The sequence below is a fragment of the Crocuta crocuta genome, unplaced genomic scaffold (genome assembly GCF_008692635.1).
Source record: "Crocuta crocuta isolate KB4526 unplaced genomic scaffold, BGI_CrCroc_1.0 scaffold247, whole genome shotgun sequence".
In the NCBI taxonomy this organism is placed as follows: Eukaryota; Metazoa; Chordata; class Mammalia; order Carnivora; family Hyaenidae; genus Crocuta; species Crocuta crocuta.
Window position 1 is genome coordinate 1,232,841 of NW_027531910.1, and position 16,542 is coordinate 1,249,382.

The following is a 16,542-nucleotide window of genomic DNA, read 5'->3' on the forward strand; positions in this document are numbered from 1 at the left end:
TGGGTGAGTTATTTTTCATTGTCAGAAATGCCCTTTTTCCAGATCTCTCTATGAGAAAAATAAGTATATAGTAGAGAAGAAAAATGAAGCCCAGCATTATCCTCTGAGAAGATGGATACTTTTTAGAGGCAAGGGAATGTCACTATATAAATCCTTATTCTGAATTATTTTGCAGTAGATATTTAGAAGCAATAAAACATTATGATATATGAAAGCTCTGATGCTGGATTACATGGTCTTCTATCCCAGCTCCAAACATGACTGAATAGGGGAGCCTGGGCAGCTCAGTCAGTTTATCATCCAACTTTGGCTCAGGTCATGATCTCACAGCTCCTGAGTTCAAGCCCTGCATCGAGCTGGGCTCTGTGCTGACAGTTCAGAGCCTGGAGTCTGTTTCTGATTCTGTGATTCCATCTCTCTCTGCTCACTCCCCTGCCCCCCATTCACATTCTGTCTCTCGCTCACTCTCAAAAATACATAAACATTAAAACATTTTTTTAAATGACTGAATAGTTGATCTTGCACAAGTTTCTTAATCTAAGTTTCCTAATGTATCCAGTACATAATGATAGTGAGTCTAATGTTACCTATACTCAGGGATATATGCTGGTCTAATTTAGTGCTGCTTTGGTCAGGTATGAAGTTCTTTCTTCAGTCCTATTTCCATTAGGATGTTCAAATTTGCTACCATTTTTACAAGGGAGAGATTACAAGCATCCAAACTGTGGAAAATCAGGTTCTTTACCTTTGATAGATTGGTGGGGGTAGGAGAAATTCATGACCCATCACAGTTCCATCTTAGAAGTGTCTCCAAACCATCCAGTCTCTCCTTTACATTTTACATGTAACATCATTTTCCCTCTCATTTCCACAGGCCATTTCATCTAAGAAAAAGTCTGTTTCTGAAAAGTAGACCATGTTTTCCCTATATATCAGCAATTTCTTTCAATCTTTATTTTCCCTTTAGTGCAAGATAGATAGAAAGAAAATAGTCCCTGGGTTACAAATGTGGGAGAAGAAGATAGAGAAGTAGGAAAAGAAGGTCTATTAGTACTTCAGGATATAATTCCACCATACGTATAACACCCAAAGCCCCGTGCCTGACACTAGTAAGGGACTAATAACCGACTTGCTACTCTCTAATCATAATCACCACTATAATAAGGACTGTCTTAGTCAGTTCAGGCTGCTATAACAAAATGCTTACAAACAATAGACATTTAGTGTCAGGTGGGGGCCCTTTTCCAGATCTCAGACTTCTTGTGTTGTCACCTGGTAGAAGGGCAAAGGAGCTCTCTGAGAACTCTTTTATAAGAACACTACCCAATTCAAGAAGGTTCCACCTGCATGACCTAAGCAACTCCCAGTATCCCCATTTCCTAATATCATTTTGGGGCTTTAGATTTTTAATATGTAAATTTTATATTTTGGAAAAGATTATAAATCAGAATGCCTGACTATAGAGAAAATAAAAAGAAAAGAAATAAGAAAAAAAGAAAGAAAGAGGAAAGGAAAGGAAATGGGAAGGGAAGGGAAGGGAAGAGAAGGAGGAAAGGAGGAAAGGAGGAAAGGAAAGAAAACTGTCCTGACCACTTCAAATAGCAACCAGACCAATAATAGAGAACAAAAAGAGAGTGATCAAAGGGCTGAAAGGAATCAGAATTGCCCTGACTTGTTTCTTTGACTAACTTGTACTTCACTTTAAATAGTGCACCTTGATGTCAGATCCGGGAAAAACAAAGTCATTCCTGCTTAGGGACCTACATATGTTTTGGCAAGTGCCAACAGAACATTGTTCAGTGAATGGCAAGATGAGTAACAGATAACTCTCATATCAGTCTGGACTTGGGGACTGGTCTCTCCAGAGCCTCAGATGGCGCCAAGACCAGGGCTCACTGCAGGGTCCACGCGGGGGCCTAATATTTTAGGCCCTAATATTTTCTTTTCAGTACAAATCATTTCCAAGTCACTTGCAATAAAACAAATTTAATAAATAGGAAACTCGCTCGCACTAGTGGCTAGAACTAGTGATGCAGTTAGAAGATGAGCCCAATTTAAGGGCTTAATCAATTTGAGAAGTCATTTTTTATTTCTTATGCTATACTTGGGTCAGTTTTACATGATGTGTCCAGAAGCTAGAATTATTCCTGTTCCTAAATCATGAAGTGTATTCTTTTCCTTCCATTTCTATGATCCTCTAGGATATTCTCTGAAGCTACTCTGTGGCTACACTGACTTAATCATAACTTTTTATTTGTTTTCACTAAACATGCAGAGTTTTAGCACTGAACCTCAGCTTGACTTTTACATAATAATAGTCTATTTGCATATGCTTTACATGTTAATTATTATGCTGCTAATCTCTTTGCTATAATTAAAGTTAGCACTTCATTATAAAATCCTATTTTCTCAGTTTTATAGCATGACAGTAAATATTTCCTGAAGCTAATATTAACCTACCCACTTATTTGCAGCTCCTTTTTAATGTATTGAGATATGTGTGTGTGTATGTGGGTATGTATGTGTGTGTTTTTCCCCAAGTGTGGAGATGGTAAAAGCTTGGAAAGTTTTGTGTTTTTGTTTTGTTTTCATTTCTTAGCCTGAAGTTAAAGTTTACTCCAGTTTCATGAGTGAACATATCCATTAATAGTTGTTTATCATTGCTGCATTAGTTTGGGTTACATATATCTGAGGCAACATTTCCTATATCAAAACCTTTCTTATTATATCATTCCTACCATCTTATGATTCTTGTGGGTCCTGACTAATCTAAGTATATGAGTGTCTTCTTGCAATAGAAATAAACTCTACCAACATTTTGCAAAGGGCTAATATCACTATTGACTCAGCCAGTCTTACTATGTTTAGAGATCAAGGAGAACCACAAAGCACAAGTATCATTTACTTTTCACCTATGTTCCAAAACATCGAGCCACATCTATTTCCTCCTCCGAATCCATCTTTTGTAACTGTTAGGAAATACTCTGAAAAGAATATGTGACAAGACAGATTGGTTGTCAGGCGACCAAAGCTTAACTGGAAGTTTAACCAGGTACATGTCTCTTAACTTCCCTGGCATTTGGTTCAAAAGATGAAGGTTTTGCTGAGATAATTTCTAGAATCTACATGCTTTAAAATTCTGAGATTCTGGGAACTAAAAATTACAGAAGGCCTATGTTCAAATCCCAAATCTACTGTGATAAACTCTATTGATTATTCAATTAATCTCCCCAGGGTTAGGTTTCTCATCTATGAAACAAGAGAAATAAAGTATCTGATATCTCTAGGGCTTTTCAAGTATAACATTAAGGATCATAGATTACCAGTGCAGCAAATAAAGAAGAAAACCACAGCCTGGGTGGCTCAGTCAGTTGAGCGTCCTATTTTGGCTCAGGTCATGATCTCACAGTTCGTGAGTTTGAGCCCCACATTGGGCTCTGTGCTGGTAGCTCAGAGCCTGGAGCCTGTTTCAGATTCTGTGTCTTCTCTCTCTGCCCCTCCCCTGCTCATGCTCCATCTCTCTCTGTCTTTCAAAAATAAATAAAATGTTAAAAAAGTTATTTAAAAAAGAAGAAAACCACAAATAAGGGCATGTTGAATGTATGTATTATGTTCTGCTTCCTGCTAAAATCCCATTAAATGAAACCAAGAGAATGTTTACAAGTTTTGGAGATTTGAAGATTTTGAAAGAAAATCTTTAAAAAAAAATTTTTTTTAATGTTTGTTTGTTTTTGAGAGAGAGAATGACAGAGCAGAAGCAGGAGAGGGTCAGAGAGGGAGACACAGAATCCAAAGCAGGCTCCAGGCTCTGAGCTATCCACACAGAGCCTGATGCAGAGCTTGAATTCATGGACACGGAGATCATGACCTGAGCTTCAGTTGGATGCTCAACCGACTGAGCCACCCAGCCACCTCTGGGGAAAAAAATCTCATAAGAAAATGACAAGAAAAATGAGAATGGGAGAAGCCACAATAACAACAACATTGGAAGCTGGAAAATTGAAACAAAAGGAGGAAGTGACTTGGTGCACCCAGGAAAACAGAAGCTAATGGTAGGGAAAGCAGAACAGCAACCCTTCCAAAGGCTCCAGAGTTCACTCTACTAGTTACTTCTAGAAACAGAGCAGAAAGTAAGGCTATACAAGGTTGACTGAAGATCTCTTTAAGGTACTGGCAGACCTCCACATATTCTTCTCATTTTTGCAACTGAGCAATGGTTCTTCCTCTATCCAGAGAGTGAAGCTTTTTCTGGATTGAATCAAATCCAAATCTCCTCCAGTGGGGGGAGAGCAGACCAAATTGAAAGAGTCAATACAGAAAAGAGCGAGTAAACTGAAGTGCACATACTACTTCAGTTTTCAAACTTTCTCCCTCACTTAGCCCATAGAATGCTAGCAGCCAGGTCAGGAGACAGAAAAAAAAAAAATCTCCAAGTACTCTGAATCAGTCAACGGGAAAGATCCAACGACATTGACAGAAAAATGTTTCAATAAATAGTCCAGATGCACATCCCACATTTAAAACTACACTCAATATAATTTTACCTAGATGTTCCTATCAGTGTTTTATTGTCTACTCTAAAATGTAAATGGACAGCCAAAGGTAATCTTACATTTTATTTTTTTAAAGGGATGCATGCACCCCGATGTTATTTTTTAAAAATTTTGTTAATGTTGTATTTATTTCTGAGAGAGAGACAGCACGAGCAGGGGAGGGTCAGAGAGAGAGGGAGATACAGAAGTTGAAACAGGCTCCGGGCTCTGAGCTAGCTGTCAGCACAAAGCCCCATGCGGGGCTCGAACCCCCTAACTGTGAGATCATGACCTGTTGCCGAAGTAGGACGCTTAACCGCTCAAGCCACCCAGGTGGGGGGAAACCATTTTTCTAAAGCAAGGTGACCAAGAATTACAAAAATGATTTGGAAAGATGAGGGGGAAGTGTAGGAATGGAGGGATGAAGAGCCGGAGGAGGAGGAGAAGGCAGGAAGTGTCACTCTCTGGATAACTGATGCAGTAAACTGAGCCGAATTTCAACCAACCAATACCCTGAAAGAAAACGTTGTAAGTTATTCACCAATTAATTTCTTTCTTTAATATGAAGAAATCAAGAGGTAAATTCAGGCTTTCTTCAAAGATACTCTTAAAATAACAATGAACTTTTATTTAAAAGTCATGGCTATTTGGATTCATTGCCTCAATTTTCTACTCAATTCTGCTAGCTGAATTCTGACTGCAGGGACACAAACATGCTGAAATTTTTCTTCTTGCCTGTTTTAGAACTGATTCAAAGGGAAGTCCCAAACAACGCTTTTGTATCTCTAGAAGTCCTCAGGGGGACCTGCAAGGGCAATGATGAGAGCCACACTCCGTCTGGGGGAACCACTCATTTACTCGTGTCATTCTCGGAACGTTGTGGTAGAGGGCTGTGTTAGAAGTATGTAGCGGCAAGGATTGTGGCAGTTCTATCTGAAACAACAGCACAGTCACCAGATGAAGGGGAGGAATTCTCAAGGGTCTGGGACCCCTGTGCAGAGTGTATGGTGCCGGAGTCCAGCTCCAACAGGTCCAGGGGTCCCTGAAGGATGGACGGTGTCAGTGAGAGAGGGTACAGTATGGCTGTGCTCATGAAAGGAAATCCACATGTACATGGATCCATATGTTTGATCTTCTTCCCCAAGGCATTATCTGGGGAAAGCCAGGAACCTGGGCTCAGCTCAGCACTCTCTGTGCTTATTGCATCACAGGGGCCTGCTTGCTCCGTGCAATTCACAAGCTGAGTTGCCCACTTTTCTCTCAACTTTGTATCCAGTTGCCATGCTTTAACCCAGTGGTTGGTCAGGCTCAGGAGCTCCCAGCTAAGAGAGGAGGCTGTGCTGTGGGAAGTAGGCCCTCTGCTTTGTGAGGTAGATTTGAGAGCAGTGGAAGAGGCAGAACCCAGATATTCTAACATATTTTGATAGAAAAGGAAACCAATAGCTTCCTGTGTTTGCTTTTCTGCCACTCCTTTTTTATTAGAATGCAGGAAGATAATTATTCTGAAGACACCCATTTTTAATTTGAGAGGTATTTGTATTTTTAGGTGTGGAAATAATATTTAACTACATAGGATGCCCGCAGTAGCTCTTATTGTTACAGTATTCCCTACTTACTTCACAGAGGTGAAAGACATTGTCACACTTCAATGAAGGATCCTTCATAAACTGCAAGTGCTAGTTTGAGCAAGCTGACATTTGAGAAGTCATGCTGTGTTTCCATGGAAACTACTTGCAGTTTTAAGAAAAACTCTTAGAGCCGGATTTTAATCTCAAATGCAAGAAGCACAGAACCACACATTCTAAATGGAGAAGAGGAATGGAGTGATAGAAACAAATGCTAATTTGAAGGCACAGAGTGATTGTGGGGGTTTTTGTTTGTTTTCTTACAAATTTAAAATTATGTTTGTTATACATATATACTTTGCTAATAGTGCATCCGCATTTGGTTTTGTCATAGATCAAGTGCATTGAAAATGAAGCATTTTTAGTCTGAGATTCTCATCTTCAAGTTTGGGGGGAGTTTGAGAAAGCTGTGTAAAAGGAAGAACTCTATGAAGGAATACTTTTGCAGTCATGCATGATGAGGCTATGAAAGTTTGGCACAGACTCACCTCTGGAAATACAGCACCATTCTTAGGCACTAAATGACAAATTGGTGGTGTGTTAAAAATTTATTATGAGGATGGGCAGGTGTGTGAGAAGCATATTAAATACAGACTCGGAATAAAGGAGTAGGATTCTTTTGTCATATTTATAATGAAAAAGAAATGGGAAAAAGGGAAAGCTTTGTGATGGTCTCAAAAACATTCGTAGGTATGTTGGCACATTTAAAAAGTAAGTTGGGAGGAGATATGAGGCATTGGTAGCTGGGACAAAATGTCTTTCAAAAGTTTTGAGAGCTCTTTTGAACGTTTTTGCCATCTGTGAAAGATCAAAGCTAACTAGAGGATTACTGATTAGGTAACGAATGTTATAGAATGTCCTAAATAATTCTTTTTTTCTCAGTGAAATTTGCAGAAAAGTTTCAGTTAATGAGAGTTTCTTAAAAGCCTAGACAACAAAGACTGCTATGATAGTTGAACAAGGAGAATAGAGAAGAGATCCCCTATTTCCCAGAAGTAAAAAAAAAAAAAAGAATCTATCAGAAATGTGATAAGATCATCAAAACCACATAAATACCTACAAAAAAATTGTAGCACTATGTGATGCATCTATTGCATGACAGAAAATTCTTCATCACGATATAAAATTTTTAATGGAAAACAGTTTTTTCTATAATTCAACAAATGTTAGTATTTTGATACTTGAATTTTTATGGTTTGGTGCTCTGCTCATGCTTCACCTACCCCCCAGAAACTTGTGTGCATGGCAATACAGCAGTGAGTAGACAAAGACAATGTACCAGGACATGGGGCCGAAATTCCAGAAGGGATGACAGATTGTAAAAACAGCTATAAAGTATTGTCTTTTTGAAAAAGAGACGAAGAAGAGTGACATCATACAAGGGAATAGAGAGTTATATGGCTGCTATTTTGAGCAGTATATTCAGGGAAGAAATTTGAGACTTTTGGACAGAGGCAAAAATGAAATGACAGTTTCAGGATGCCTTACAAATATCTTGGGGAGGATCATTCTGAAGAGGAAACAGAAGGGCAAAGAAAGGAGGAGCCGAGGAACATACCTGCATAGAGTGCTTTAGAGACAGCAAAAAGGTCTTTGTGGCTGGGGTGGAGTGAGCAAAGGAAGAAGAAAGCAAAGATGATTAGGACTGAAGCAGGGGCTAGGTCGTGCAGGCTTGAACACCTACTACAAATACTTTAGGTTTTATTCCTACCATTGAGGAAAGTCATTTGATAGTCTTATGAAATATCATGATGTATAATTTAACATATTAAAAAGAATCACTCATGGGGCATCTGGGTGGCTCAGTCAGGTAAGTGTCCTACTCTTGATTTCGGCTTAGGACAGTGTGGAACCCGCTTAGGATTCTCTGTCTCCCTCTCTCTCTCTCTCTGCCCCTCTCTCACTCATGCATTCTCTCTCTCTTCCTCTCTCAAAAGTAAAAAACTTAAATCGCTTAGCTACTAAGAAGGAGATAGACTGTATGTGTCCAAAAATAGAAATAATGTAAGAAGTTACAGTCAGGAAAGAAAAGGTGGTGGCTACAACCGAAGTGGTCTAGTCAGTGAATGGAGTGAGGAAGTTTCATATTTGGGACACATTTTAAAGGCAGAACTGTCATATGCTCCATAAAGGAATGGCTGTAGGATGTGAAGTAAAGGTTGATGCTAAGCATTTTGGCATGAGGAACAGAAAGTATGCTGATGCCACTTGCTGGAAAAGAAAATGTAGGTGGGATGCAGGTAATCAAATTCAGTTCTCTAAAAGTTAAATTTAAGTTACTTATTAGAAACCCAAGTTCAGATTAACTGTGTAAACCTAGATGTTCAGATGAAAAGTCAGGGCTTATATATACAATTTTGAAAGTTATATCCTATAGATATCGTTTTGGAAGTTACGTGCATATCCATGGTACTAGACAAAGTTGCCTAGAAAGAAAATGTTGATAAAGAAGAGAAGATATACAAAGACAAAGCCCAGAGCCTTGTAACCTTCAGTGGTTAAGAAAGGCAGGAGCATGCAGCAATGTTGACTAAAAAAGAGAGTGAATGTTAGAAGAAAAACCAGAAGTGGGTGATGTCACCAAAACTAAGGGAAGAAAGTTCTTCAAGGAGGATGAAATGATCAACTGCGTCACTGCTGAGAGCTTGAGTAAGATGGAGACAGAATTACCTTTTAAATTTGGCAATTTGGAGGTCATTAGAGGTCTTAATAAGAGGACTTCTAGTGGAGTGATAGGAAAGAAAGATTTAATTGGATCCAAAAGAGAATAGCAGGAGAAGTAGAGGGTATAAACAACCCTTCTGAGATATTTGCTGTATAAAAGAATAGAGAGCTGTAACTGGTGGGAGATAAAGTCAAGGGAAGGTTTTGTTGTTGTTTTATGATGGGGATATTATACATTCTTCTATACAAATGAGAACTATCCAATAGATAGAGAAAAATTGAAGATGGAGAGGGAAGAAATAATTCTAGAAACAAAGTCTTTGATGTGGAGAAAGGGAATTGGATTAAATGCACAATTCAAAAGATGGCCTTAGGAATGCAGAAAGATTATACATCATAACAAGAGAGACAGTTGAATAATCAGGAAAAGACTGTAGGTAGATTGGAATACTTGATGGATGTAGAAATTCTTTTCTGATGGCCTCTATTTCCTCAGTGGATTCTAGAGATCATAGACAAAGGGCTGGGGGGAACTCAGGGTTGTGTTAGTTGCATATTTCTGTGTAACAATAACATTGCAAACTTAACAGCTAAAAACAGTGCAGGTTTATCATCTTCCAATTTCTGTGGGTCAAAAGTCTAATGGTTTGTCTGGTCCTCAGAAAACCTACAGTGAAGGTGTCAGCCAAAGCTATGTTCTCAGGACTTGACTAGGGAAGGATTCACTTCCAAACTCATGTGGTTGTTGGCAGGATTCAGATACTTACAGACTGATGGATTAAGGGCCTTAGTTTCTTCCTGATGTCACCTGATTACTCTCAGTTCTTTGTCATGTAGACCTTTCAAGTAAGACTGCTTGCTTCATCAAAACCAGCAAGGGATAGATGCTTCTAGCAAAGCAGAAATTTCAATCTCTGATCATAACCACATATGTGAAATCTAGTCACTTTTGCATATTTTATTGGTTAGAAGCAAGTTCCAGGCCCTACACACATGCAAGAGGAAGATTATACACTTGAATATCAGAAAGCTGGGATAACTGAGGTTGTCGTAGAGTCTGTGGACCACAGGGAAGAATGGGAGCTTGAGTCAGGTTAAACAAATGTTTAGTGCCATGTGCAGGTAAATTGACAAAAGATATGAAATTTGGACTTTTTGTCAGGGGGAGTAAGATAACCAGGAACATAGGACACAATAGCTATTTGTACTGATGGTATTTCATGGAGATAAGAATGGTTAAGTCTAATTATAGATCCATCTTGGAACTGATTCAAGATCAGGTTGTGATGATCAGAGGATGGGAAGTCATAGTCAGAGTGAAAGTAAAGTCAAGCTCTGTCACCTCCCCGCCCCCAACCACTTCCCAATCCAATGGAGAGCAGTGCAGGGGCAGGGGCAGGGGTTCTTTCCAGCAGCAGTTAGCCTTCAGTGTGCCATAGCACAATTACGCACATAAACTATAGAGTTAAATGGGCTAGGTTTAAACCCTGGTCCTATACTGTTAGCTCTGCAGTAGGTTACTGTGCATCATTTTCCTCAACTAATAGCACATAACTCCAGGAGCTGCATGCTACTATTATTTGCATTTTACAGATGAGGAAACTAAAACTGGAGTTAAAGTTAGTTCCCTTACCCTACAAGGATGTTTTGAAGGTTAACGAGACAACCAACCTAAAACATATCAGTAGCTATTCAAAAACTATTAGTCATAAATATCATTCTCATCCATGATGAATCAACATGCTGTAATCAGAATATATGTAGGGAGTGATGCAAATTCAACTATTATATAATTTAGAGTTTGTAATTTATGAAAAGTGTGATGACCATCTCCGCTAAAACTTACTTTCAAAGTCTATAGAGTTCAAGACAGATTATAACATGTAAAAATTACTTTGGAATTTAGATTTAAAAAGTGGAGAGAAAATTTTAAAATGTATGGCACCATATACTTTGTATCCCAATAGTTCNAAGAGAGAGAGAGAAGGAAGGGGGAAATCAGAAAGCAAGGAAGAAGTGAAGAGAAAAACAAAACAAAACAAAATAACAACAAAAAAGCAAAAGAGCCCCTAGAGAAATTTCTAAAAATTTGAAGATGAAGGACATTTAAGCTTATTTCCAAGTTGATTATCAAGTTTTCAGTGAAAGTGTCACTATAAATTGTTGACTTACTTGAAGCTAGTTAGGTAAAATAGGTTTCTCAAATTCATAGTTGAAAATATTTTATTTCTTAGAGCACAGTAATTACCATTAAGAAAGAATGATGCTTAATGATGCTTATAAATAATGAATAAAAATACATTTCTCTGGAGCTCTTGGAAATCAGTACACAATAAAGAAGAAATATTTCAGTTTACAAATTCTTGGATTAATGCCTACAAAAGTTAAAAAGTCAAAAGGACTGAAATGTTGTAAGGCATCATTAAAGAAAATCAATATTTTCTCAGCTATCTTAATAATATACAATGCCATAATGCTGAGCAACAAAAGAACAATTGTCAGTTAGTGAAAGATACCTTATTTAAAGAAAAGTTGTGGGTGTTTCACCAATGATAAAGAGATCACTGAGATTACTACAGATGTGATGGTGTTACAATCACATCCGCAGAATATCAGATATTATTTGAATAAAGTGAATGTTTGAAAATGTAGAGAAAAGGGAACCATTGTAAATTGTTGATAGGGATGTAAACTGCTACAGCAACTACAGAAAATAGTATGACGGCTCCTCAAAAAATTGAAAATAGAACTCCCATACCATCCAGCAATTCCACTTCTGGGTATTGATGTGAAGAGAACAAAAATACTAATTCAGAAAGATATATGTATCCCAATGTTCATTGCAGTATAATATCCAATATCCAATATATGGATATATCCATAGTCCATAGATAGATGACTATAGAGAGAAAATGTAATACACACACACTGGAATATTACTCAGCCATAAAAAAACAATGAAATCTTGCCATTTGCTAAGATATGAACCTAGAGGGTATTCTGCTAAACGAAATAAGTCAGAAAAAGACAAATACTATATGATTTCGCCTTCATGTGGAATCGAAGAAAATGAAACCAACAAATGAAATAAAACAAAAACAGGACATATAGATATAGGAGATAAACTGATGTTTGGGGAGGATGGGGAATGGGTACAATACGTGAAGGGGATTCAAATGTACAGACTTCCAGTTATAAAATAAGCAAATCATATAAAGTGCAGCATAGGGAATATGGCCAATAATATTATAATAACTTTACATGGTAACAGATGGTAACTAGACTTAAGCTCCATAATTCTCTAAAGTATTTAAATTACCTCAGTTAAACAAAGTTAGAACACCTGAAATTGATGCCATGTTGTATATCAGCTATATGTCAATAAAAAATAAAATGAAAATGAAAAATATACAATAAAATAAAACCATGTTTAAGTGAATCCAGGTCTCAACCGTAACAGTTTGGAATTTTAAGTTTATTCATGAATACCTATGTAATGTAAGAAGTACAGATAAAGAAAATTTAGTTTATATATCTGAAAATAAGTTATTAAATGTGAATTCATATAATTTTCAAATATTGTAATAGCCATGAAAATTTCCAAATATGAGTCTGTGGCAGCTGGCATTGAGAAAAAATAGAAAATAATGTGTTTTCATTTATTAGTCCTCTCTAGACAAATATATTTTATTTTTTAATTTTCTCAATTTTATAAACTGTGGAATGAGACTTTACAAAACATCTCATTTTATGTGGACTTTAAGGATAAAACAACACAAACTTAATCAAATTATCTGTGTGTATGATTTCAGTCCTCCTTACTAGCAAATTAATTTAACATTCATCAATAAAGTCCCTTTTTAATATAGGCAGAAAAATATTGGATTATATTATAAATGTAGTGTATTAAGAAAGAATGTCCCCATTGAGGCTAAACAAGACATGCTTACTTGAGGCAACAAAATCAACACACTAAATTTAAATAATATGTTTTTTATAAATATACATAATTTACATATCAAGCTTAAAATGGTTTTATAAGAGAAATATTCATAAGAGAAAAAGTTCAAGAGGCTGCAGCATATAGAAAATTCTATTTCAACTTGTGTTGGATATTATTAGATTTTGTGAGCAAATAAAAGAAATCTGAAGTTCTCTCACAACTGTCAGTTTTTATAGGGCTATTCATGCATTCTCAAAAATATCTGTCACTTTTCCTCATAGAAATTAACATATTTTTTGTAAAAAAAAATCTTGCTACCACTCAGAACTAAAAGCATTTTAAAAGTATCACATTTACATGTCTCAACTGGTTTTGTTTGCTTGACTAAGTTGCACTCATGGAGAGAACACCCAGTAACTCATCCAAGCAGTTGTCACCAACTCTATTTGACTAAGTGGTTCACCCACACTAGGGGAAATTCTTGATTCTCATAAAAGGTTGTTCATAATTGTATATGCTTAGAAATAACTGCTATGCCAAGAGGTTGGTAGCTAATAGGTAATAAGCCACTGGTCAATAAACTTATTTTTCTCTTAGGCCCCATATCTGTTTTACCCATTGGTCCTTAGTATAATGTACACCTTAATTAAACCAAAGTTAGATGATTTTAGGACTCAAATTATACCCTTTATAGAAAATCCAATCCACAGTAAATAAGGTTTATTTATGTATTTATTTATTTTGGAGAGAGCACACGCACGTGTGTGTGTGCAAGCTAGCACAAGGTTGTTCCTCAAATACAAAGAACAGACTTTTTATCATAAAATCTTAAGGGACACTGGACAAGCAGAAACAATGATTACCTTGTAAAGAAATTACTCGTTTCTAGCCTGTTAACTACTTGTACATGGAGATATTACTTTCAGTTTATTTCCTTATTATCTAAAAGTAAGTATGCTATAAACGTGTGTTCAATGAAAATAGGTGTAATCTAAAATAGAATAGTCAAAGAAGGACTCACTGAAAGTCCTCACGGATATTTCAGCAAAGACCTAAAGAAGGTGACGGACCATGATGGTATATTTGTCAAGACTAAGAAACTAACATAGATTGCTTCAGACTCTATTCAGAGTTCAACACTTGTTCCCTTAATGTCCTTTTACTGTTGCAGGGTCCAGTCCCAGAAGCCACTGCATTTCGTTGCCGTGTTGCCTTTGTCTCTGCTGGCCTATGATAGTCAGCCTTTCCTTGTTTCATGACCTTGACAGTTTGTGGAGTACCGGTTAGGCATTTTGCAGGAGGTCCCTCAATTTGAGTGTGTCTGATGTTTTTTTCTCATGACTTAGACTGGGGTTATTGTTTCTTAGAGATGATACCACAGAGACCGTATGTTTTATGAAGGCAGAAGAAAACAGATCCTGTTTGGTGATGAAATGAGTCAGTAGAGAAGGGGAGATTTAATGATTTCCGAGTAAGAGAGTACTATTGTCAGTTTTGTGCCTTTGATCACAAAGGTGAAATAGGGTTTAGAACCCAGAGGGAGAAACCAGACTTAGGTAAAACAAGGATGATTTATTCATAATTAAAAGAAAGGTTGACAGGGTTGATGAGCCCAAGTGCATGCAGGAGAATGCATGTGGGGGTGGCAGATAATGCACATTTTCTTTTGACTGTGTATTAGTTTTCTATCGTTATGTAACAAATTATTACAAAATGATCAGTTTCTGTGAGTCAGGGTACTTGGCATGGCTTACCTGGATTCTTGGCTCAGGGTCTTACAGAGCTGTAATTAAGGCATCAGCCGGTACTGAGGAAAATGTAAAGCTGAGTCCCCTTCTCAGTTCCTGTGGTTGCTGGGGGACTTCATTTCTTTGAAGCTGTACACTCATGGTGGTTTGCTTCTTGTCAGTGAGACAGTATCTCTAATGTATTGTCTATAACCTCTGGCCTTTTTTAAAAAATGGATCACCTGATTAGGCAGCCCACCAAGAATTCTGTACCTTTTGATTAACTTAAGGTTAACTGATTAGGTATCTCAATTACATCTTCAAAATCATTTCACCTAGCCATATAGTAATTGCAGAAATGACAACACCATAAACTTTACTGTAGTCTGTTAGAAATGAGTATCAATTATAGATCCTACTCACACTTATGGGGAGGGCATTATATAAAGGAATGGCTCTTTGGGAAACATCTTCGATTGCTTCTACTTAGTTAATTAGGAAGAAAGATCATGAATTGGAGAGAGAAGGTAGTGGAGGTGTCAGGAAATGGGAAAAAGGATAACATATATGTAAGAATGTGTACCATCTGACTAAACAACCTCTTCAAGATTTCTCCAGCATGTGGTTTCCTAGGATAACTGTTTATCCAACCCAGTCATCATATTTTAGTCAATTGCTAAATATGCTGTATGGTATCTGTGGGACTTTGTCACAAGTAGTAAGAAAGAACTGACTCTACTGTCTTACTTAAGATGGAAAGATCTATGAGGAATTATGATTAATGGAGAAATGAGGTTAATATTCCACACATGGTTTTCTAAATCTTAATATTGATTGAAAAGCATGTCAATATTTACTTTTTAAAAATTTCTGGTGCATGTTGTTTTAATAGCTGTGTTAAATTTAGCAAAACATTTAGTGGAAAGAGCACAGGGATTATGTAAATAGCTCAGAAGCTATGACTATCTCAAACATTATACTGTTAGAGTAAATGACTGATTACAAATATGTTTAATTGGGACACTTCTAGAATTTCTGCCTCTAATGTGTTTAATCAACAGAATAGCTTTACTTTTATGTAAGCAATGGAGTTTTTCTGTTTATTGTTTTTGCCTGCATTATAGGACTTTCCTGAAATTGATTTTGTATGAAAGGGTCAGAAAAACAACAAAATAAAACTTATGAGATATAACTACAGTTTTATTTATTTTCTAAATGTTTATTTATCGAGTGAGAAAGAGAGAACGAGCAGGGGATGAAAAGAGGGAGAGGGAGAGAGAATTTCAAACAGGCTCCATGCCAAGCGTGGAGCCTGATGTGGGGCTCGATCCCATGAACCCTAAGATGATGACCTGAGCCAAAATCAAGAGTCAGACATTTAACCGACTGAGTCAGCCAGGTGCCCCACAACTACAAGTTATTTTTAATGTTTTAGTTAGTGAAGATAAAAAGATATTTTATATGCCGATATTATTTGGTTATAATCATCAATTCATGGAACGCATCTACAATTTTCTTGCAAGTAGCTCAAGAGGATAAGAGTAGTAAGAAATGTTCATGAGAAGAAACCTTTGTGTAACACATTGTTTTGTATATGCCAAGCTTCATATAAATCTGTCAATTCAACAAGTTATTTAATTTGCACCCAACCTGTGTCAGACACTGGGAGTGTAAAGATGGAAAAGATGCACCTCTGAGGTTTCAAAGTTATGAGGAATGCTACATTTCATTAAATTTAGTGTTGAGTCCATGACTCCCTTTTAAAAAACCTAAATATCTATTATGTTTCTTCCATGTATGATATTCTTTTTAAAAAAGTGAAACCAAAGATACTCCCCACTCCCAATGTGCTTATTTTAAAAAGATACTTACCTATGAAGTATATCTCAATACAAAGTAGTAAGTGCTAGAAGTGTAGTTGGAGTATCTAACCTGTGTGAGCAGGGACAGTGTTGGGAAATACTTCTAGATAAGCTGGCCCTATAGTAGAATGACATCATTTGTTCAGACCCATCTCGACTCAAGTGGCTGTGGGACATTGACAAATTTTG